At 44.8% G+C, this 23,124-nt stretch overlaps 1 long non-coding RNA gene across 1 annotated transcript; it reads left to right on the top strand.

Annotated features, from left to right (window-relative positions):
- Positions 1-484: 484 nt before the first annotated feature.
- LOC122459903 lies at positions 485-11,252 on the top strand. Its single transcript, XR_006280874.1, has 3 exons — positions 485-666; positions 4,643-4,646; positions 11,242-11,252. It is a non-coding gene; the product is annotated as an uncharacterized LOC122459903 (long non-coding RNA).
- The last annotated feature ends 11,872 nt before the right edge of the window (positions 11,253-23,124 follow it).

A 23,124-nucleotide genomic window follows, 5' to 3' on the forward strand; every position in this document is an offset into this window, starting at 1 on the left:
TATTCGCAAAAAGAAAAGGAGGACTTGTGGCACCTTAGAGACTAACAAATTTATTTGAGCATAAGCTTTCGTGAGCTACAGCTCACTTCATTGGATGCATTTGTTGCATTTGCATTTAGTCTTTCTAATCTCTCCTCACATGGAAGCTGTTTCATACCCCTCATCATTTTTCTTGCCTTTCTCTGTACTTATTTTCCAATTCTAAAATCTCTTCTGAGATGGGGTGACCAGAACTGCATGCAGGACTCAAGGTGAGGGAGTTTATATGGTGGCATTATGATATTTTTCTGTCTTATTATCTAGCCCTTTCTCAATGGTTCCTAACATTCTGTTCGCTTTTTTTTGACTACTGCCACACACTGAGCAGATGTTTTCAGAGACCTATCCACAATGATGCCAAGATCTCTTTTTTTGAGTGGCAACAGCTAATTTAGATCCCTTCATTTTGTATGTATAGTTGGCATTATGTTTTCCACCATGCATTACACTGCATTTTTCAGCATTGAATGTCATCTGCCATTTTTTTGCCCAGTCACCCAGTTTTGTGAGATCCCTTTGTAACTCTTTGCAGTCAGTTCTGGATTTATTTACCTGGAGTAATTTTGTATAATCTTCAAATTTTGCCACCTCACTGTTTACCCCTTTTTCTAGTTGATATATGAAAATGTCGAACCGCACCAGTCCCAGTACAGATCCTTGGGGGACCTCACTACTTACCTCCCTCCACTGTGAAAACTGACCATTTATTTCTGTCCTGGTTTCCTACCTTTTAACCAGTTATTGATCCATGAGAGGACCTTCCCTCTTATCCTATGACTCATGACTTAGCTTAAGAGCCTTTTGTGAGGGACCTTTCTGAAAGTTCAGGTACATTATAGCCACTGGATCACCTTTGCCCACTGTGGTAAGATATTGGCTGTGTGTGTTCATTCAGCATGCTGTCCCAGCTCTGCGCAGTGTGACAAAGTTCCTGCTCTACCTTGGTGGGTCTTGCGCTTATTGGCGGATTTGCTCACCTGGGAGCTTCACGGCAGCCCTCAGCTTGGCCGTTTTTCTGAATTCACAGTCCAGGTCGACTTCTCCTGTGTCTGACCAGGAGTTGGGAGGATTTGGGGGGAACCTGGGCCCGCCCTCTGCTCCAGGTTCCAGCCCAGGGCCCTATGGAATGTAGCTGTCTAGAGTGCCTCCTGGAACAGCTGTGACAGCTACAACTCCCTGGGCTACTTCCCCATGACCTCCTCCCAACACCTTCTTTATCCTCACCATAGGACCTTCCTCCTGGTGTCTGATAATGCTTGTAGTCCTCAGTCCTCCAACAGTATGCGTTCTCACTCTCAGTTCCTAGCACCTCCTGTTCCCAGCTCCTCACACGCACACCACAAACTGAAGTGAGCTCCTTTTTAAAACCCAGGTGCCCTGATTAGCCGACCGTAATTGATTCTAGCAGCTTCTTGATTGGCTGCAGGTATTCTAATCAGCCTATCTTAATAGTCTTCAGAAGGTTCCTGATTGTTCTGGAACCTTCCCTGTTACCTTACCCAGGGAAAAGGGACCTACTTAGCCTGGGGCTAATATATCTGCCTTCTATTGCTCTCCTATAGCCATCTGGCCCGACCCTGTCACAGCAGATAGTGGACTTAATTGAATTGCCCAATAAATCAACTGACTCAGATTTTAGCGAAGGCACCAGGCCAGGTTTATTGTCAATGAGGCACAGTCCTAGTATTCTGCAGACTCTACAGGACCACTAACACATGTATGCGCCCTTACAGTGGACCAACTCAGTGAATGGCAGGCCTTTCCATTCCCCCCTTCGCCAGACAGAGACACTACCTTTGAGGCTTCATTTTATACATCAATACAAACAAGTTACGTATTGCCCTTCTGACGTGGCTAGTGCCACCTTCTGATGTGGGGAGCCACCACCCATCACCTTGTAGCTGTTGGTTTGATCAAAACATCTCTATCCATCATACTGTCAGATTGATCAGCATGCCCCTGTTATCTCTGGGGAACGTGCTTGTACCGTTCTTTGTGTTGGGGTATTCTGGTACTGCCCTTCTGGAATGTGTTTGCGTGAGTGTTGTCTGCCTAGCGCTTCTTATGAATATGTGTTTTCTGCAATATCAGCACTGTTTTTATCAGATTCTGTGAGCCTACAATCTGGCATGTTTTACAGCAGGGCTTGCCTCTTGCTAACTTTACTTTATATCAGCAAAGTTTTGACCACTACTTTAGTTCAGGCCTCATACCAGCGCTCTAATACAAAGGCTTATTTCTCAGGCTCTCTTCCTACTACATCCACAAGTTAATTGACCCCCAAAAAGAATTCTAATAGATTGGTGAGGCATGATTTCCCTTTACAAAAGCTGTGTTAACTCTTCCCCGGCATATAGATGAATAAGATGTGTCTGATAATTCCGCTCTTTACTAAAATTCCAACCAATTAGCCTGGTACTAAAGTCAGACTTACTGGCCTGTAATTGCCAGGATTACCTCTAGAGCATTTAAAAAAAATAATTGGCCTCACATAGCTATCCTCCATTCATCTGGTACAGAGTTTGATTTTAGTGTTTAGATTACATACCACAGTTAGTAGTTCTGCAATTTTATATTTGAGTTCCTTCAGAATTCTTTGGTGACTACCCTCTGATCGTGGTGACTTATTACTGTTTAATTTATCAATTTGTTTTTCTATTGACACCTCAATCTGGGACAGTTCCTTAAATTTGTCCTCTAAAAAGAATGAGTGAGGAGTGGGAATGTCTCTCACATCCTCTGCAATGAATACTAATTCAAATAATTCTTGTAACTTCTCCACAATAGCCTTGTCTTTCTTGAGTGCTCTTCTAGAACCTCAATCATCTAATGGCCCCCCTGATTGTTTAGCAGGCTTCTTGCTTCTGATGTCTTTTGCTAGTTGCTTTTCAATTTATTATAATCTAATTATAATTTTACACTTGACTTACCAGAGTTTATGTTCCTTTTTATTTTCTTCAGTAGGATTTGACTTTAAAATTTTAAAGAATGTCTTTTAGTCTGTAATCACCTCTTTTACCCTGTGGTTTAGCCATGGCAGCTTTTCTTTTTTATTTTTCCTCCCCCCTCCTCTGGCTGTTTTTAATTTTTAAGTTTTGGGATATACATAAAGTTTGAGCTACTGTTAAGGTGTTTTTAAAAAAACTTCCATGGAGCTTGTAGGCATTTCACTCTTACCATTGCTCCTTTTAAATTTCTGTTTGATTAGCCTCCTTATTTTTGCCTAGGTCCCCTTTTTGAAGTTAAATACTACTGTGGTGGGGTTTTTTTGGACTATTCCAATCCACAAGGATGTTAAATTTAATTACATTATAGTCGCTATTACTGAGCAGTTCAGCTATATTCACCTCATGGACCAGATTCTATGTGCCACTTAGGACTAAATCAAGAATTGCCTCTCCTCTTGTGGGTTCCAGGACTAGCTGGTCATTTATGGTGTCTAGAAATTTTACCTCTGCATCCTGTCCTGCAGTGACATATTCCCAGTCAGTATGGAGATAGTTGAAACCCTCCATTATTATTGAGTTTTTGATAGCCTCTCTAATCTCCCTGAGCATTTCACCATCATGGTCATTTGGACGGTAGTATATGCTTACTGCCATATTCTTATTATTCAATAAGATTGCCACGGGCAGGAGGCAGGGGAGGGAGAGGGGAGCCTGCACACCACGTCCTCCCTCCTCCCCCCTCCCTCCTGAATGCCGCGGGGGGAGGAGCGAGGATGCAGTGTGCGGAGTAAAGGGGGAGGGAGAGAAGAGGCGGATTAAGGGTGGGAGCTTGGGGGAAGGGGTGGAGTGGGCGGGCCAAGGGTGGAGCCCCCCGCCCCTTGTGCTTGCACAGTAGGGGAAGCTGCTGCTGTGCAACTGCTTCTCCTAGCCTACGGCATCTTCAGCCTCCTTGCCTGCCTCATTGTCTGCAGTGCCAGTGGGCTGTGCCTGTGTGGGGTAAGTCAGGGGCACCTCCCATTGCTTCATACTCAGCAATGATGATTGTAGTATTAAATTGTTTGTTTAGAACTTATACCTGTACAGTATTAAATTGCTTGTTTAAAATGTATATAATGCCTTTTGTCTGGTTAAAAAAAAAAAATTCCCTGGAACCTAACCCCCCTTCCATTTACATTAATTCTTATGGGGAAATTGGATTAGCTTAACATCCTTTCGCTTAAAGTCGCATTTTTCAGGAACATAACTGCAACGTTAAGTGAGGAGTTACTGTATAAATATCTGTATTCACAAGGGACTCTGAACACTGACAGCTGAACAGACTTCTCTTTACCATCTTAACTATTTTCAGCTGTCATGAGGTGTCTACCCCTCACCAGGCCTGAGTAGGAAAAAAGGGTCAGCTACCACCTGACAGGCTGCATCTGGGGAAGAGTCAGCACTGATAAGCTCTAACTCATGGAGAAGCCCAGCTGGGCAGGGGCAGGCTGAACTTGAATAAAACCAGAAAATAGAGAACAAGAAGGATCTTCAGGAAGGAACTCTGCAGTAACTCCCTAGAGCAGAAGGAGTTGGGAAGAGAGGGGAGGTATCCTGGAGGGAGTAAGCCCTGGGATCCTGCCTGGGAATACAGACTCTAGCAAGAACCCAAGGGAGAGGGTGGTGAAATAGCCACGGGGAGCAGAGGAAGTTCCAGTGGTGCCCAAGGTGGGGGAGGGGGCAGAAAATAGCAAAGAAAAGTCCGAAGAAGTCCAGTGAAAGGGACTGGGACCCGCAGCACACTGTGGTTGCTGGATATATGGTCCCTGGGCCAGAACCTGGAGCAGTTGGTTGCCTGGGTTTCCTTAGCAGCCACTGGGAAAGTAGCACAGTTAGAGAAGTGGATTGGAAGACTGCCTGAGATGCTTTATCCGGTGAGATTTAGGCATATGAAGCATATGTGGCTGCAAAGGGCACCTGAAAATTTGGGGCACCACTGGGTCTTAGTGTCCACCCTCCAGCTTCTTCCTGTCCCTGTCCTGACCCTTCCTGCAGCCTGGTGAGTCTTCATCTGGAGGTTTCAGAGTAGCAGCCGTGTTAGTCTGTATTCGCAAAAAGAAAAGGAGTACTTGTGGCACCTTAGAGACTAACAAATTTATTAGAGCATAAGCTTTCGTGAGCTACAGCTCACTTCATCGGATGCATTTGGTGGAAAAAACAGAGGAGAGATTTATATACACATACAGAGAACATGAAACAATGGGTTTATCATACACACTGTAAGGAGAGTGATCACTTAAGATAAGCCATCACCAGCAGCAGGGGGGGGAAAGGAGGAAAACCTTTCATGGTGACAAGCAAGGTAGGCTAATTCCAGCAGTTAACAAGAATATCAGAGGAACAGTGGGGGATGGGGTGGGGGGGAGAAATACCATGGGGAAATAGTTTTACTTTGTGTAATGACTCATCCATTCCCAGTCTCTATTCAAGCCTAAGTTAATTGTATCCAGTTTGCAAATTAATTCCAATTCAGCAGTCTCTCGTTGGAGTCTGTTTTTGAAGCTTTTTTGTTGAAGGATAGCCACTCTTAGGTCTGTGATCGAGTGACCAGAGAGATTGAAGTGTTCTCCAACTGGTTTTTGAATGTTATAATTCTTGACGTCTGATTTGTGTCCATTCATTCTTTTACGTAGAGACTGTCCAGTTTGGCCAATATACATGGCAGAGGGGCATTGCTGGCACATGATGGCATATATCACATTGGTAGACGCGCAGGTGAACGAGCCTCTGATAGTGTGGCTGATGTGATTAGGCCCTATGATGGTATCCCCTGAATAGATATGTGGACAGAGTTGGCAATGGGCTTTGTTGCAAGAATAGGTCATGAATAGGTCGGAGTATGAACAAGAGGCTACTAGGCAGCTCTCTAACACCACTTTCTACAAGCCATTATCCTCTGATCCCACTGAGAGTTACCAAAAGAAACTACAGCATTTGCTCAAGAAACTCCCTGAAAAAGCACAAGAACAAATCCGCACAGACACACCCCTAGAACCCCGACTTGGGGTATTCTATCTGCTACCCAAGATCCATAAACCTGGAAATCCTGGACACCCCATCATCTCAGGCATTGGCACCCTGACAGCAGGATTGTCTGGCTATATAGACTTCCTCCTCAGGCCCTTCGTTACCAGCACTCCCAGCTATCTTCGAGACACCACTGACTTCCTGAGGAAACTACAGTCCATTAGTGATCTTCCTAAAAACACCATCCTAGCCACTATGGATGTAGAAGCCCTCTACACCAACATTCCACACAAAGATGGACTACAAGCCGTCAGGAACAGTATCCCCGATACTGTCACGGCTAACCTGGTGGCTGAACTTTGTGACTTTGTCCTGACCCATAACTATTTCACATTTGGGGACAATGTATACCTTCAAATCAGCGGCACTGCGATGGGTACCCGCATGGCCCCACAGTATGCCAACATTTTTATGGCTGACTTAGAACAACTCTTCCTCAGCTCTCGTCCCCTAATGCCCCTACTCTACTTGCGCTACATTGATGACATCTTCATCATCTGGACCCATGGAAAAGAAGCTCTTGAGGAATTCCACCATGATTTCAACAATTTCCATCCCACCATCAACCTCAGCCTGGACCAGTCCACACAAGAGATCCACTTCCTGGACACTACGGTGCTAAGAAGCGATGGTCACATAAACACCACCCTATATCGGAAACCTACTGACCGCTATTCCTACCTACATGCCTCTAGCTTTCATCCAGATCATACCACTCGATCCATTGTCTACAGCCAAGCGCTATGATATAACTGCATTTGCTCCAACCCCTCAGACAGAGACAAACACCTACAAGATCTCTATCATGCATTCCTACAACTACAATACCCACCTGCTGAAGTGAAGAAACAGATTGACAGAGCCAGAAGAGTACCCAGAAGTCACCTACTACAGGACAGGCCCAACAAAGAAAATAACAGAATGCCACTAGCCATCACCTTCAGCCCCCAACTAAAACCTCTCCAACGCATCATCAAGGATCTACAACCTATCCTGAAGGACGACCCATCACTCTCACAGATCTTGGGAGACAGACCAGTCCTTGCTTACAGACAGCCCCCCAATCTGAAGCAAATACTCACCAGCAACCACACACCACACAACAGAACCACTAACCCAGGAACCTATCCTTGCAACAAAGCCTGTTGCCAATTCTGTCCACATATCTATTCAGGGGATACCATCATAGGGCCTAATCACATCAGCCACACTATCAGAGGCTCGTTCACCTGCGCATCTACCAATGTGATATATGCCATCATGTGCCAGCAATGCCCCTCTGCCATATACATTGGCCAAACTGGACAGTCTCTACGTAAAAGAATGAATGGACACAAATCAGACGTCAAGAATTATAACATTCAAAAACCAGTTGGAGAACACTTCAATCTCTCTGGTCACTCGATCACAGACCTAAGAGTGGCTATCCTTCAACAAAAAAGCTTCAAAAACAGACTCCAACGAGAGACTGCTGAATTGGAATTAATTTGCAAACTGGATACAATTAACTTAGGCTTGAATAGAGACTGGGAATGGATGAGTCATTACACAAAGTAAAACTATTTCCCCATGGTATTTCTCCCCCACCCCCCACCCCCCACTGTTCCTCTGATATTCTTGTTAACTGCTGGAATTAGCCTACCTTGCTTGTTTTGAAAGCAAATGAAAGATTGAAAGATGAAAGGTTTTCCTCCTCCCCCCCCCCCCCCGCTGTTGGTGATGGCTTATCTTAAGTGATCACTCTCCTTACAGTGTGTATGATAAACCCATTGTTTCATGTTCTCTGTGTGTGTGTATATAAATCTCTCCTCTGTTTTTTCCACCAAATGCATCCGATGAAGTGAGCTGTAGCTCACGAAAGCTTATGCTCTAATAAATTTGCTAGTCTCTAAGGTGCCACAAGTACTCCTTTTCTTTTTGCGAATACAGACTAACACGGTTGCTACTCTGAAACCTACCTTGCTTGTCACCATGAAAGGTTTTCCTCCTTTCCCCCCCCTGCTGCTGGTGATGGCTTATCTTAAGTGATCACTCTCCTTACAGTGTGTATAATAAACCCATTGTTTCATGTTCTCTGTATGTGTATATAAATCTCTCCTCTGTTTTTTCCACCAAATGCATCTGATGAAGTGAGCTGTAGCTCACGAAAGCTTATGCTCTAATAAATTTGTTAGTCTCTAAGGTGCCACAAGTACTCCTTTTCTTTTTCCTCTGGAGGGGATCTAGTAACTTAAAAGTGAAAAATCTTTCCAGCCTGCCAGTCCTATTAGCACAACATTGAAACTGTTAAAGAGCCATTCAAGTGGTAATGAAGCCATTTAACAGGCATTTGCCAATCTCCAGGTATATATGGTCAGTTTCTGAATTTACTGACAAAACCAGTTGTGCAGTTCTGTAATATTTACTCAGAACATGTTAGTGTACAGGACCTTAGTTTAAAATTTGCTTTAAATATATTTCATTAGTGAGTTCGTGAAGATTATAAAATCACATCTCTAAAAAGTCCTTGCATAGATTTTTAGATGCACAATCATCTTTAGCCTTAAATGCTTGGATCTTCAAACATATAGTTTTTAAAATAAATCCTTCAAAAGACCACCCTTATCTAAAATACACATTTTAATTTTAATTACTATAGTTAAAAAAAAAAACTTACTTTCAAAGTCTTTCTGTCCATCCCATCCCTTTCTCCCTTCACGCTCCCCCCGCTCCTTGAAGAGAGCCCTTAAAGGGACAACACCCCTTTCCTTTCAGATAGCTGGACAAAGAGTTCCCCTTTTTTTACTTCTGACTATCTGATTAACTAGTTTTAAGAGAACCCTCCAGCAAAATCAGTACCTAGTAAGATATAAAATCCTTTGTTATGCCTAAAATCTGTGGAAACATATTTTTTAAAGTTGGTGAAATTTCATAAACACGTCTATTGTTATGGAGCTCTCATAAAGTAAATTAGTGTTCCACCCTAACAGCAGGATTGTCTGGCTATGTTGACTCTCTCCTCAGGCCCTACGCTACCAGCACTCCCTGCTATCTTTGAGACAATGCTGACCTCCTGAGGATCTTCCAGAAAACACCCTCCTGGCCACTATGGATGTAGAAGCCCTCTACACCAACTTTCCACACAAAGATGGACTACAAGCCATCAGGAACAGTATCCCCGATAATATCACGGCAAACCTGGTGGCTGACCTTTGTGACCCTGTCCTCACCCATAACTATTTCACATTTGGGGACAATATATACGTTCAAGTCAGTGGCACTGCTATGGGTACCCACATGGCCCCACAGTATGCTAACATTTTTATGGCTGACTTAGAACAACGCTTCCTTAGCTCTCGTCCCCTAATGCCCCTACTCTACTTGTGCTACATTGATGACATCTTCATCATCTGGACCCATGGAAAAGAAGCCCTTGAAGAATTCCACCAAGATTTCAACAATTTCCATCCCACCATCAACCTCAGCCTGGACCAGTCCACACAAGAGATTCACTTCCTGGACACTACAGTGCTAATAAGCAATGGTCACATAAACGCCACCCTATACCGGAAACCTACTGACTGCTATACTTACCTATATGCCTCCAGCTTCCATCCAGAACACGCTACATAATCCATTGTCTATAGCCAAGCTCTGTGATACAACCGCATTTGCTCCAATCCCTCAGACAGAGACAAACACCTACAAGATCTCTATCAAGCATTCTTAAAACTACAGTACCCACCTGCTGAAGTGAAAAAACAAATTGACAGAGCCAGAAGAGTACCAGGAAGTCACTTACTACAGGAAAGGCCCAACAAAGAAAATAACAGAATGCCACTAGCTGTCACCTTCAGATCCCAAATAAAACCTCTCCAGCACATCATCAAAGATTTACAACCTATCCTGGAAAATGATCCCTCACTCTCATAGATCTTGGGAGACAGACCAGTCCTCGCTTACAGACAATCCCCCAACCTGAAGCAAATATTCTCCATCAACCACACACCACACAACAAAAACACTAACCCAGGAACCTATCCTTGCAACAAAGTCTGATGCCAACTCTGTCCACATACTTATTCAAGTGACACCATCCTAGGACCTAATCACATTAGCCATGCCATCAGGGGCTCATTCACCTGCACATCTACCAATGTGATATATGCCATCATGTGCCAGCAATGCCCCTCTGCCATGTACATTGGCCAAACTGGACAGTCTCTACGTAAAAGAATGAATGGACACAAATCAGACGTCAAGAATTATAACATTCAAAAACCAGTTGGAGAACACTTCAACCTGTCTGGCCACTCAGTAAAAGATTTAAGGGTGGCAATTTTGCAATAGAAAAGCTTCAAAAACAGACTCCAACGAGAAAAAGCTGAGCTTGAATTAATATGCAAACTAGATACCATTAACTTGGGTTTGAATAGAGACTGGGAGTGGCTGGGTCATTACACATATTGAATCTATTTTCCTAAGTTAGGTTTCAGAGTAGCAGCCGTGTTAGTCTGTATTCGCAAAAAGAAAAGGAGTACTTGTGGCACCTTAGAGACTAACAAATGTATTTGAGCATAAGCTTTCGTGAGCTACAGCTCACTTCATTGGATGCATCCGATGAAGTGAGCTGTAGCTTACGAAAGGTTATGCTCAAATAAATTTGTTAGTCTCTAAGGTGCCACAAGTACTCTTTTTCTTTTTCCCTAAGTTAAGTATCCTCACACCTTCTTGTCAATTGTCTAAATGGGCCATCTTCATTATCACTACAAAAGTTTTTTCTCCTGCTGATAATAGCTCATTTTAATTAATTAGCCTCTTATAGTTTGTATGGCAACTTCCACCTTCTCTGTATGTGTATATAAATATCTTCTTACTATATGTTTAATTCTAGGCATCTGATGAGGTGGGCTATAGCCCACGAAAGCTTATGTTCAAATAAATTTGTTAGTCTCTAAGGTGCCACAAGTACTCTTGTTCTTTTTGCGGATACAGACTAATATGGCTGAAACCTGTTCCCCGTTTGTAAAAGCAATGAACCTGGTTATGAACACATTAAACCACTGTGACTGATTAATTTCAAATAACGTCTTTGTTTCAGTGAGTTAAATATGTAGTAACCTGGAATGATTACTTTATGAAGGCTTAAGAGTACATTTAAGATATAAAATCATCTTAGAAATACTGATTAAGAAAATGTAAAACAGAGAAGAGCTGCATCATGTGTTCCATAATATTTAATGTTGTATTTAGCAAGACAGCTGACTCACCCTTACTACAAAGTTTTTTGTAAATAAATCTCTGACAAACTTCAGGGCATATCAAAAAACCTGTGACTGACATTTTTTATTTCCAAATTTAGTGCTTTTAATTAGATACCTTCTGCATGTCCAGTCTTCACCATCTGGCATGCAGTGGAAAACATGCTTCATTTTCTTTAGAAAGAAATTGCAGAAAAGTGGTTCTTTTTAAAATGTCATGTGCTTCATTTGGGTTCAGGGATTTGGCTGGAACGGGGTGAGCAGGGAGGGAGAGGGGAGAGAGGAGGGAGACAGTGGGGAGAGGGTGGGGCTGGGGCAGAATGGGGCGGGGCCTGGGGCAGAGCAGGGGTGTAGTATGGGCGTGGCCACAGTCAGAAGAGGTGAGCTGGGGAGCTAGCCTTCTCAAGTGGCAGCTTCAGCCACCACCCATGACAGCAGGTTAGAGCAGGTCAGCTCCCGCACACTCAGCACCCACTGCAGTCTCCTTAGGCAGGGGCTGTATTCACAGAGCCGAATGCACCAGCGCCGCACATTCTGCGTGAGGGAGAGGGTACGGGGGTCTCTGCAGGGAACTGTGGCTCTCCACCACCGTGAGGTGGGCAGGGCGACTCTGTATCCTTTGCTGCCTCGTCTGTCTTCCACCCCACCCCCCAGGCTGTGAGTCCGGGTTGCTGCTGGGCATGGGGCACCAGTTTAATAATACTGTGTAGGGCCCCATAAATCCTAAGGACAGTCCTGACTTTGATACCCTGGAAGGGGAAATCTGTAGTGACCTGGCTGGAGGGCCATGCAATGAAGATAGAGAGACTGGGGGGAGAACAACTGAAAGAGGGGGCATCAGACTAAGCCACAAGGAGGGACCTCTGAGGTGAGTAGAGTACCCTGTTTTACAGGCAGCGCCACTAAGTTGGAATAACGTGGCAGTTTTCCCATTGCTCTGTATTCTGAATGCCTTTATTCAGTACCCAAGATTGGTTTTACTGAGGCAAAATACTTGTTGGCAAAAGACAATTCTAAACGTTTTATTCAGGGAACTGGATACTCTGACTCTGGCTGGTAAGTAGAGCTGGATGAAAAATTGGTTTCATACAAAGTGGAACAGCTTCAACAACACAGTTTGAGAGCAACCCCAATTCTCTTCTTCCATCTTCCTCACTAGCCTGTAGCCTGGCGATTTGGATGCTCATCTGGGAAAGGGAAGATCTGAGGTCAAATCCCTCTTCCAGATTGGGGATTCTGACCTGGGTCTCCCACATCCCTGTCTGTCCTCTAAAACGTCTGCCCAGATTAAACTAATTGGGTCAAATTCAGAAAAAGTTTTGGGTCAGCAGAGACTGCATTTTCTGGCAATAAGTTGTTCACGTGAACATTTTGGCCCAGTTCTAGTGGTTGGGGGTATATCATCTTTCACCACAAGGTCACCAGTTCAAACTGAGCTCTATCTGCTGGAGACTGGAAGTTGTTACCATTTGAAAGTGGTTGTGTGGCTCACATAAACTGAGTTGGTGGTTGCAGTCCAGTTCTTAGTGGACAGATGGGTCTAACGCAAAAGCCACCATCACAACTAATTCCTTTTTGGCACCTGAATGGCCAAAGATGGAATGAGCCTGAAGACTGAACTACCCCCATTCATAGGGGAGCCCCCCCGATCTGGGTTGAATCAGACAGGCTAGGCAACATGCAGGCCTTGCACTGCTGCTGGTGGTTCTGAGGCTGCAAAGAAGGCTGCTGGCCCCAGAGATGTCAAAGCATTCCCGTTCACCACATCTTAATTCCCTTTTAAAAAAGTGTTGTTTTTTTCAAGGGGATAAAGAAAACCTAAAGATTAAAAAAAATCTACATTATATGTCAAAGGCCTAACAACTACTTTCTCAAATGTGTGGGAGACAAATTTGCTATTCAGTGCCCAACGTTTGTTGTAAAATCCAATGTGACAATCTGGAGCTCAAATAGATATATGTCTGAGGGACTATTCTTGAAAAGGTACCAGTTCCAGTATTAGAGATATGCTGCATTGCAACATGATTGGAGCAGAGTCTCTGTGATCTCTTGTGGCATGTCCTGTATATTCCTTTGATTTGTTTTAGGTTAGCCATCAATAGCTCCAGGGCCGGATTAACTCTCCTGTGGGCTCGGGGCTATTAGATTTTGTAGGACCCCTGTATCAAAGTCTTTTTCCTGGGAGGGAGTTTGGTACAGGAGGGGGCTGGGGCAGGAGGGGGTGAGAGATGTAGGCTGTGGCCGGGAGGCGCTTACCACAGGTGGCTCCTGGCTAACGGTGCAGCAGGGCTCAGGTAGGCTGGCTACCTGCCTGCCTGTCATAGCCCCACGCCGCTCCTGGAAGCGTCTGGCTCCTAGCATGTCTCTGCAGCCTCGGGGGCAGGAGGACAGCCTGTTTCAGTGCGCTGCCTGCGCCCGCAAGCGCTGCCCCCATAGCTCCCATTAGTAGGTTTCTGGCCAATGGGAGCCGTGATGATGGCGCTAGGGGCAGGGGCAGCGTGCAGAGTCGCCTCCCCTCCTGCCAGGGGCCGCAGAGACATACTAGCAGCCAGCTTCTTCAGGAGCAGTGTGGGGCTATGGCAGCCTGCCTAAGTGCCCTGCTGCATCACGGGACTTTTAGCAGCCCGGAGTTGGAGATCACTGCCTATGATTTATTTTTGCGGGGGGCCCCCCTTGAGCTGGGGCCCAGGGCTGCAGCCTCTAAAGCCCTGCATTAATCGGGCCCTCAATACCTTTTTCAAAACTAGTAGCTGTTATCTTTTTTTTGTTACAGTGTATGAACGAACTTGACTGTAGTTACTAGCCTGGTGGATGTTCAGAAACTTTTGGAGGGCAAGTCATGGAAGCCTGTCATTTAACTGGTGATATGGAGGGGCGGCTCTACCAATTTTGCCGCCCCAAGCAGTCGCCGCTGAATTGCCGCCATGCCCAGAAGAGCGGCGGAGCTGCCGCCCAAAAGCCGCCGCCGCAGGAAGAGCGGTGGAGCTGCGCCGAATTGCCGCTGCGGAACACAGACTGCCACCCCATTCTGAATGCTGCCCCAGGCACCTGCTTGGCAAGATGGTGCCTGGAGCCGGCCCTGGTGATATGCATAGTGCAGCAGTGTAACACTTACAATTCACCACACTGGAATATAAGGCCATGTATAAACATGACTGCTTTGAAAGTTCTGTACTTTAGAAGGGGTGAATGAAATTGTCAGGTTTTGATGGAAGAATCTCCATCTGAGCATAAAGAGGCCCTCTTTTGTTAGCTTGATGAGTAGTGCACTCACTACAGAATCCAGGGACCTGGTTTTTAATTCACTAGAGATTTCCTAGGATTAAACTATCACTAAGAGTACAGCCCTAATTTAGAACAGTGACATCAGCAACAGCAGTGTTGGCTGGGTATCAGCAGCAGCGAATGATACAAATGATCAGCTTTCCCCTCATCAGAGGACACCAGCATCCCCAACTAAAATTATTCATTGAGCCAGTATGAATTATCCAGTCAGTCAATGCTGTGGGCTCTTTCCTTCCCTGTGCAGCTCCCATTTAACTCAACAAGAGCTGCACGTGCAAATCTGTAGGAAAACTACTTCTCCCCATCCTTCATCTGTATATCTTTATAAATAAATAGACAATTTATATATCAGCAGGTAAAATAGATATTTTTAAAATTAGTTATTTGGAATGAGAACTTTATCCAGTATCAAGTAAGAATCCCACTCCCATTCCCCCCCCCCCAATATTTTTTCATGTTCTCTCTTAAATTCTTTAACACTTTTCTTTCCTAAGTATTGTCCTCTTCCTGACTGTCTTTTACCCACCCACCCACCCTCCATGGTTTTTTGGGAAGCACAAGCTGACATCGCTGTTACTTTACCATCCACATTTGTGCATTGATGAAATGAGTCCAGCTTTGTGACGACGGTCTGTTAGATAACTTGTGCCATTCTTGTAACACAACAAAAAAAAGTCTGGGTCAAATTCTGTCCTAGGACATTGGTGGGGCACCCACTGACTTTCAGTCCTTGCCTTGTTTGCATCAGAGAGTGGGATTTGCCATAAGGTCCTACAGAAACAGTGGTTATTATGATACATATATTATTTTTGAGAAACCATGTGAATTAAAAAGTTAGATGTCTAGAATTTGAAAAGCATTCACTGCAAGGCTGGAACAATTGTAAAAGTAGGTGAGTTGTGTCAAAAGAACTCTTGCAGATTAAAAGCTGTGTAATGATACTTCACACCTATACCTTTCAGTCAAAGCTCTCCAAGGCCTGGTCTACCCTACGAGTTTATGTCGGATTTAGCAGCATTAAATCCGAATTAACCCTGCACCCATCCACACAACGAAGCAATTTTTTTTCAACATAAAGGGCTCTTAAAACTGATTTCTATACTCCTCCCCAATGAGGGGATTAGCGCTGAAATCGACATCGCCATTTCAAATTAGGGTTAGTGTGGATGCAATTTGAAGGTATTGGCCTCCAGGACCTATCCCACAGTGCACCATTGTGACCACTCTGGACAGCACTCTGAACTCTGATGCACTGGCCAGGTATACAGGAAAAGCCCCGGGAACTTTTGAATCTCATTTCCTGTTTGGCCAGGTGAGCTCATCAGCACAGGTAACCATGCAGTCCCAGAATCGAAAAAGAGCTCCAGCAATGCACCGAATGGGAGGTACTAGATCCAATTGCTGTATGGGGAGAGGAATCTGTGCTATCAGAACTATGTTTCAAAAGATGAAATGCCAAAACATTTCAAAAAATCTCAGCAGCCATGAGGGACAAAGGCTACATCAGGGACGCAACACAGAGTTGCTGACACTTAAGAAGCTCAGACAAGTGCACCAGAAAACCAAAGAATCAAACAGACACTCCGGGACAGAGCCCCAGACATGCCACTTCTATGCTGAGCTACATGCAATTCTGGGGGGGGGGCCGCCACCACTACCCCACCCCTGTCCGTGGACTCTGCTGATGGGGTATTCTTTGCCATGCCTGAGGGTTTTGCAGATGGGGAAGATGAAGAGGAGGATGAGCTTGGGGAGAGCATACAGCACATCATTCTCCCCGACAGCTAGGATCTTTTTATCACCCTGACTGAAATACCCTCCCAACCCAGTGAAGCCGGAGAAGGGACCTCTGGTGAGTGTACCTTTTTAAATATAATACATGTTACAAAAGCAAGTGTTTTTTAATGATTAAGTAACCCTGAGGACTTGGGATGCATTCGTGGCCAGTACTGCGACTGGAAAAGTCTGTTAACATGTCTGGGGATGGAGCGGAAATCCTCCAGTGACATCTCCATGAAGCTCTCCTGGAGGTACTCTAAAAGCCTTTGCAGAAGGTTTCTGGGGAGAGCAGCCTTATTCCGTCCTCCATGGTAGGACACTTTACCATGCCATGCTAGTAGCAAGTAATCTGGTATCATTGCATGACACAGCCTGGCAGCGTATGGTCCCGGTGTTTGCTGGCATTCAAGCAACATCCGTCCTTTATCTCTCTGTATTATCCTCAGGAGAGTGATATCATTCATGGTAACCTGGTTGAAATAGGGGAATTTAATTAAGGGTACATTCAGAGGTGCCCATTCCTACCGGGCTGTTTGCCTGTGGCTAAAAAGAAATCCTCCCTGCAGTTAGCCACGCGGTGGAGGGGGTGGAGCACTGGTGCTGAGCTGTTCGCGTTCGGCTAGCAGGGATCTTCCCTGATACGAGCCAGGCATTGTGCGGAGGAGAAAAGTGGTCATCCCAGAGAATTGGATGGGGGGAGGGGGTTAGTTTGGTTTCTGCTGCTGCACGTTAACAGGAAAACCGCAACACTAAATGGCCAACTCAATGGGCTTTGCTTGGTATGGGAAAGGAGGGCACTGCTGTTATGAAGGTTGCAGAAGCTGAAAGACTATGGCTTACCATGGCCATCTGCAAGCCGAATTCTGTTGCCCAGCCCTGTTTGTGTGATCTCTAACACCAAAGCTGCAGGCACTCAATATTAGATGCAAAATGCGACCTTGTACCAAAATCACATGTGCTATGTAATGTGAATAGTGTTGTTCACCGTGAAAGAGTATAGCCATTGTTCTGTCAAATGTATCTTTTCAAATATTTCACTCCCTTTTTTTCCTCCAGCAGCTGCAAATGTTTCAAGCCTCCCTCCTCCGTCCTAAAGGCTATTTCAGATAAGGCGGCAAAAAAATGCACGCGCGATGAAATGTTCTCTCAGCTCATGCATTCGTCCGGCACTGACACAGCTGTGTGGTGGGACACAATAGCAGAGTACAGGATGGTGGCCAATGAACATGAGGAGAGGTGGCAACAGGAAGATCAGAGGCGGCATGAGGCAACGCTGGGGCTACTGCGGGATCAAACGGACGTGCTCTGGCGTCTGGTGGAGGTTCATGAATGGCAGCAGGATCACAGACTGCCGCTGCAGCCCCTGCTTAACTGCCCTCCCTCCTCCCCAAGTTCCATAGCCACCTCACCCAGATGCCCAAGAATGCAGGGGGGAGAGGCTCTGGGCACCCAACCACTCCACCCCAGTGGACAGCTTAAGCAACAGAAGGCTGTCATTCAACAAGTTTTAAAGTGGCCTTTTCCTTTCCTCCTACCCTCCTCCCATACCCCATCTGGGCTACCTTGTGAGTTATCTCCCTATTTTTATAATCAATTAATAAAGAATACATGTTTTTTTAAATGATAGTGACTTTATTTCCTTTGCAAGCAAGCTGTGATCGAAGTCGGGAGGGCGGGTGGCTTATAGAGAATTTAGAGGCAACCAAGGGGGCGGGTTTCCATCAAGGAGAAACAAATGGAAGTGTCACGCAGTACCCTGGCCAGTCATGAAACTGGTTTACAAAGCTTCTCTGATGTGCACCGCACCCTCCTGTGCTCTTCTAACCACCCTGGTGTCTGGCTGCGCATATTCAGCAATCAGGCAATTTGCATCAACCTCCCACCACGCCATAAACATCTTCCCCTTATTCTCACAGAGATTGTGGAGCACACAGCAAGCAGCAATAACAATGGGAATATTAGTTTAGCTGAGGTCTGAGTGAGTCAGTAAACTGCGCCAGCGACCCTTTAAACATCCAAATGCACACTCTACCACCATTCTGCATTTGCTCAGCCTATAGTTGAACAGCTCTTTACTACTGTCCAGGGTGCCTGTGTATGGCTTCTTGAGCCAGGGGGCATTAAGGGGTAGGCTGGGTCCCCAAGGGTAACTATAAGCATTTCAACATCCCCAACAGTTATTTTTTGGTCTGGGAAGTAAATCCCTTCCTGCAGTCATTTAAACAGACCAGAGTTTCTGAAGACGTGAGCATCATGAACCTTTCCCAGCCATCCCACGTTGATGTTGATGAAACGTCCCTTATGATCCTTATGGTGTTTGCAGCACCATTGAAAAGTACCCCTTGCGGTTTATGTACTGGCTGCCCTGGTGGTCCAGTCCCAAGATAGGGATATGCGTTCCGTCTATAGCCCCACCACAGTTAGGGAATCCCATTGCAGCAAAGCCATCCACTATGACCTGCACATTTCCCAGAGTCACTACCTTTGATAGCAGCAGCTCAATGATCGCATTGGCTACTTGCATCACAGCAGCCCCCACAGTAGATTTGCCCACTCCAAATTGATTCCCGACTGACTGGTAGCTGTCTGGCATTGCAAGCTTCCACAGGGCTATTGCCACTTGCTTGTGAACTGTGAGGGCTGCTCTCATCTTGGTATTCTTGTGTTTCAGGGCTGGGGAAAGCAAGTCACAAAGTTCCATGAAAGTGCCCTTACGCATTCGAAAGTTTTGCAGCCACTGGGAATCATCCCAGACCCGCAACACTATGCGTTCCCACCAGTCTGCGCTTGTTTCCCGGGTCCAGAATCAGCGTTCCACGGCATGAGCCTGCCTCGTTAACACCATGATCTCCAAATTGCAGGGGGAACGTGGTTTTAGAGAAAAGTGTGTTCATGTCCTCATCACCATGCTGCCATTGCCTCCTCACCTGGTTTTTCAGGTGCTGGTTCTGCATGAACTGCACGATAATGCATGAGGTGTTTACAATGGTCATAACTGCTGTGGTGAGCTGAACGGCCTCCATGCTTGCTGTGCTATGGTGTCTGCTCCTGCTCGGGCAATCCAGGGAAAAGGGCGCAAAATGATTGTTTGCCATTGCTCTGATGGAGGGAGGGGCAACCGACAACATGGCTTACAGGGCTGGCTTACAGGGAATTAAAATCAACAAAGGGGGTGGCTTTGCAAGAAACAGAATGGCCCCCTCAAGGATAGAACTCAAAACTGGGTTTAGCAGACCGTTGATTTCATGGAGGAAGAGAAGAGAAAATGAATACAAAACAAATCTGGTCTATTTCTTGTTTTGAGCCACTTCATCTATCTTTATACATCTTGCTGGCAGCAGATTGTGCAGTCGAACCGCTAGCCATCATCATCTCCTGGGTGCTGGGCAGAAGACGTTGCAGTATGACGGCTGGCCATCCTCATCTCCTGGCTGCTCATTAAAAGACGGTGCAGTAGGACTGCCAGTAGGACTGAATCACCATGAGACGAAACTTAAAAGGTTAATGACCTGGCTGAGTCACTCCCCATGTTTGCCCAGGCACCCCTGACCTCATCGAGGTCGGTTAAAAGAGCACCCCGGAATATGTCAACAACAGCTACCAGTCATACTGCATTGTCTGCTGCCAAAAGACAATAAGCTGCTGCTGTGTAGCAATGCAGTACTGCGTCTGCCAGCACCCAGGAGACATATGGTGACGGTTAGCTGAGTGGGCCCCATGCTTGCCGGGGTATGGCATCTACATGGGTAACCCAAGAAAAAAGGCACGAAATGATTGTCTGTCATTGCTTTCACGGAGGAAGGGAGGGAAGGGGGGCCTGAGGATATGTACCCAGAACCACCTGCGACAATGTTTTAGCCCCATCAGGCATTGGGATTTCTACCCAGAATTCCAATGGGCGGCGGAGACTTCAGGAACTGTGGGATAGCTACCCACAGTGCAATGCTCTGGAAGTCGACGGTTGCCTCGGTACTGTGGATGCACTCCGCCGACTACATGCACTTAGAACATTTGTGTGGGGACACACACAATTGACTGTATAAAAACATTTTCTACAAAACCGACTTATATAAATTCAACCTAATTTCGTAGTGTAGACAAGGCCTAAGTGTGTTACTAATGTTAGTGAATTAGTAATATCTCTTAATACTTTGTGAGATAGGTGTTATCATCCCTGTGCTACAGATGGAAAAACTGGGGCATAGAGAGATCATATGAGTTACTGTTGTTGTTTATATAGTGCCATAGATGTGCATAACGGTTTAAGGATGAAGATCGGATCCTGCCCTGCCTAGCTTGCAGTCAAAGTTAGACAAAGGGCAGCAGTTGCTGGCAGACCAAACAGGAAAAGGGGCTATGAGAATATAAGGGATACAGATAGACAATGAGAAGTACTTTTTACTGCATTGCCCAAGGACACCCTCCCAGTAAGATGGGAATGGAGAGTGAAGGAGCCCTGCCTCTCCAGTCTCACACATGCCCTAAGCATACGAAGCTATGCTGTCTCCTTGTAATGTGTATATATCACCTCCCTGCCTGGCATATTGGTTAACTCACTTCATTCACATTTGCGTTAGAGCTAGGATAAATACAATGTCAGTCTCTGCTAAAGATCTTATTTCTGAAGATCTTATCTTAGACTGATATTCCTGATTTTTATAGTGGTGTAACCGACTAGACTCAGGTTTCAGAGTGGTAGCCATGTTAGTCTGTATCAGCAAAAAATCCGAGGAGTACTTGTGGCACCTTAGAGACTAACAAATTTATCTGAGCATAAGCTTTCATGGGCTAAAACCCACTTCATCAGATGCATGCAGTGGAAAATACAGTAGGAAGATGTATACATATACACACACAGAGAGAGAACATGGAAAAAAATGGGTGTTGCCATACACACTATAACGAGAGTGATCAATTAAGGTGAGCTATTATCAGCAGGAGAAAAAAAACCTTTTGTAGTGACCCAGGCTCATAGCTTACTCACTGGAAGATTTAAGTGGCAAAAGAATTGAAAACAAATCACTTTTTTTCATGAGGAGGCAGTGAAAACAAAACAAGTTCCACCAGATGACTAATATAAATCTTAGCTGGTCAATCAATTGAGCTGACCAGTAACCTTTGGCAGGTTTCTTTATTCTGTTTCTAGCCCTAGAACGAAGAACAGATGTAGAGTTTTATTTGTGGAAAAGCCACTTCGCAAGAAAACAAATTAGCAGATCTGTTCAGGAATTTCTCTTGAAACTTTGTCTGTGACTGCAAGGAGGAAAAGGTTTCAGAGTAGCAGCCGTGTTAGTCTATATTCGCAAAAAGAAAAGGAGTACTTGTGGCATCTTAGAGACTAACAAATTTATTTGAGCATAAGCTTTCGTGAGCTACAGCTCACTTCATAGATAATTGATGAGACATCATGCAGATGTCTACAGAGCTGTTAATGTCTGTTGCCTGCTAAACCCTGAAGCTCCATGATTTTAGTGAGGCATGAAGCTGATGGGTCAGTTAGGGGATAACCTTCTCAATTTATTTTCTTGTCAAGTTGGTTTCAGACCTGGAGTGTAACCTGATGATTAGCTAGTTGCAACTCTTGAGTGGCATGGCCTTCAAAACAATGGACTGATCTGTTTCTCTAAATTTGACTCTTACTAAATTAGAAACACTTGACTCTTACTGCATTAGGGTCCTCGACTGGTCAAAAACAGTTTTGTAGGTTGGCTGGAGATAGAGGCAAAATCATCAAAGCTAATAGTTCTGGCATTCTCCCTTAATAGGTCTTGAGCGTTGGCAGAGAGGTGGCTGTCTAGGGAGATTCTTTTCCTTCCTGCCTGTTTTTCTGGGCAGCCCCTTATTGTTCTGTTAAACTTTAAAAATGTGCTTCTGCTGTTGGGGTGTGAGGGGATGAAAAAGCAGCAGAATGAATCATCATAATGTTCATATGCCTTGCGTGATAATCCTGTAATCATATTCCCATGGGTGGGCTGCTGAGCCTGTACAGAGTCCAACTGAAGTCAATGGGGGTTTGTGTGGGCACAAGAATATTTGTGCATGGCTCTGATTTCAGGATCATGGCCTTGCTGAGTAACCCTCTGATCTTATCATTTTTACCCTTGTTCTCTCCCTCACACCTGCCTGTTTTTGTTTTTGTTTATTGTCTGTCTTGTGTAATGTCAAATTTAGATCGTTTGACTCATGGAATGTGCCTTTAATTGTTTTTGTGAAGTACATAACTAATAATTATTTCATGAACCCAAAAATTTAACTGACCCAATTCAACTAGATAAATGCTCCTGGTGTGAAGAAATTATTAAAATATAATAGATCTTATTCCAAACAGGATGTTGACTTAGACCAAATGTGGATGAATCTCCTTTGGGAAGATATGAAGGTGTTACTTATCTTGGAAAGTATTCTGAATTGGTTGTGAGCCAGAGGCTTTTGTAATCAACTTTAAGGCAAAGTCATTTACATTGTTTCTTTTAAAATTCTTTTATAAAAGATGAGCAAATACATTTTAAGATTATTTAGATTTTAAGAATATGCTACATGGGCTCAATCCAAAATCCATGCAAGTCAGTGGCAAGATTCTCATTGACTTCGGTGGGGCTTTGGATTGGGGCCCAAATGCAAATGGAGCAGGAACTTTAGTTACAACATTTTAGATTCTAATGGCAAAACTTTCAAGTTGAGCACCTAATGTTAGGCACCTGAATCCATACTTAAACATATAATAACAATAGTCTGATGGTCAGAGGTACCACTGAAGCCAATGGAACCTG

The sequence above is a fragment of the Dermochelys coriacea genome, chromosome 4 (genome assembly GCF_009764565.3).
Source record: "Dermochelys coriacea isolate rDerCor1 chromosome 4, rDerCor1.pri.v4, whole genome shotgun sequence".
In the NCBI taxonomy this organism is placed as follows: Eukaryota; Metazoa; Chordata; order Testudines; family Dermochelyidae; genus Dermochelys; species Dermochelys coriacea.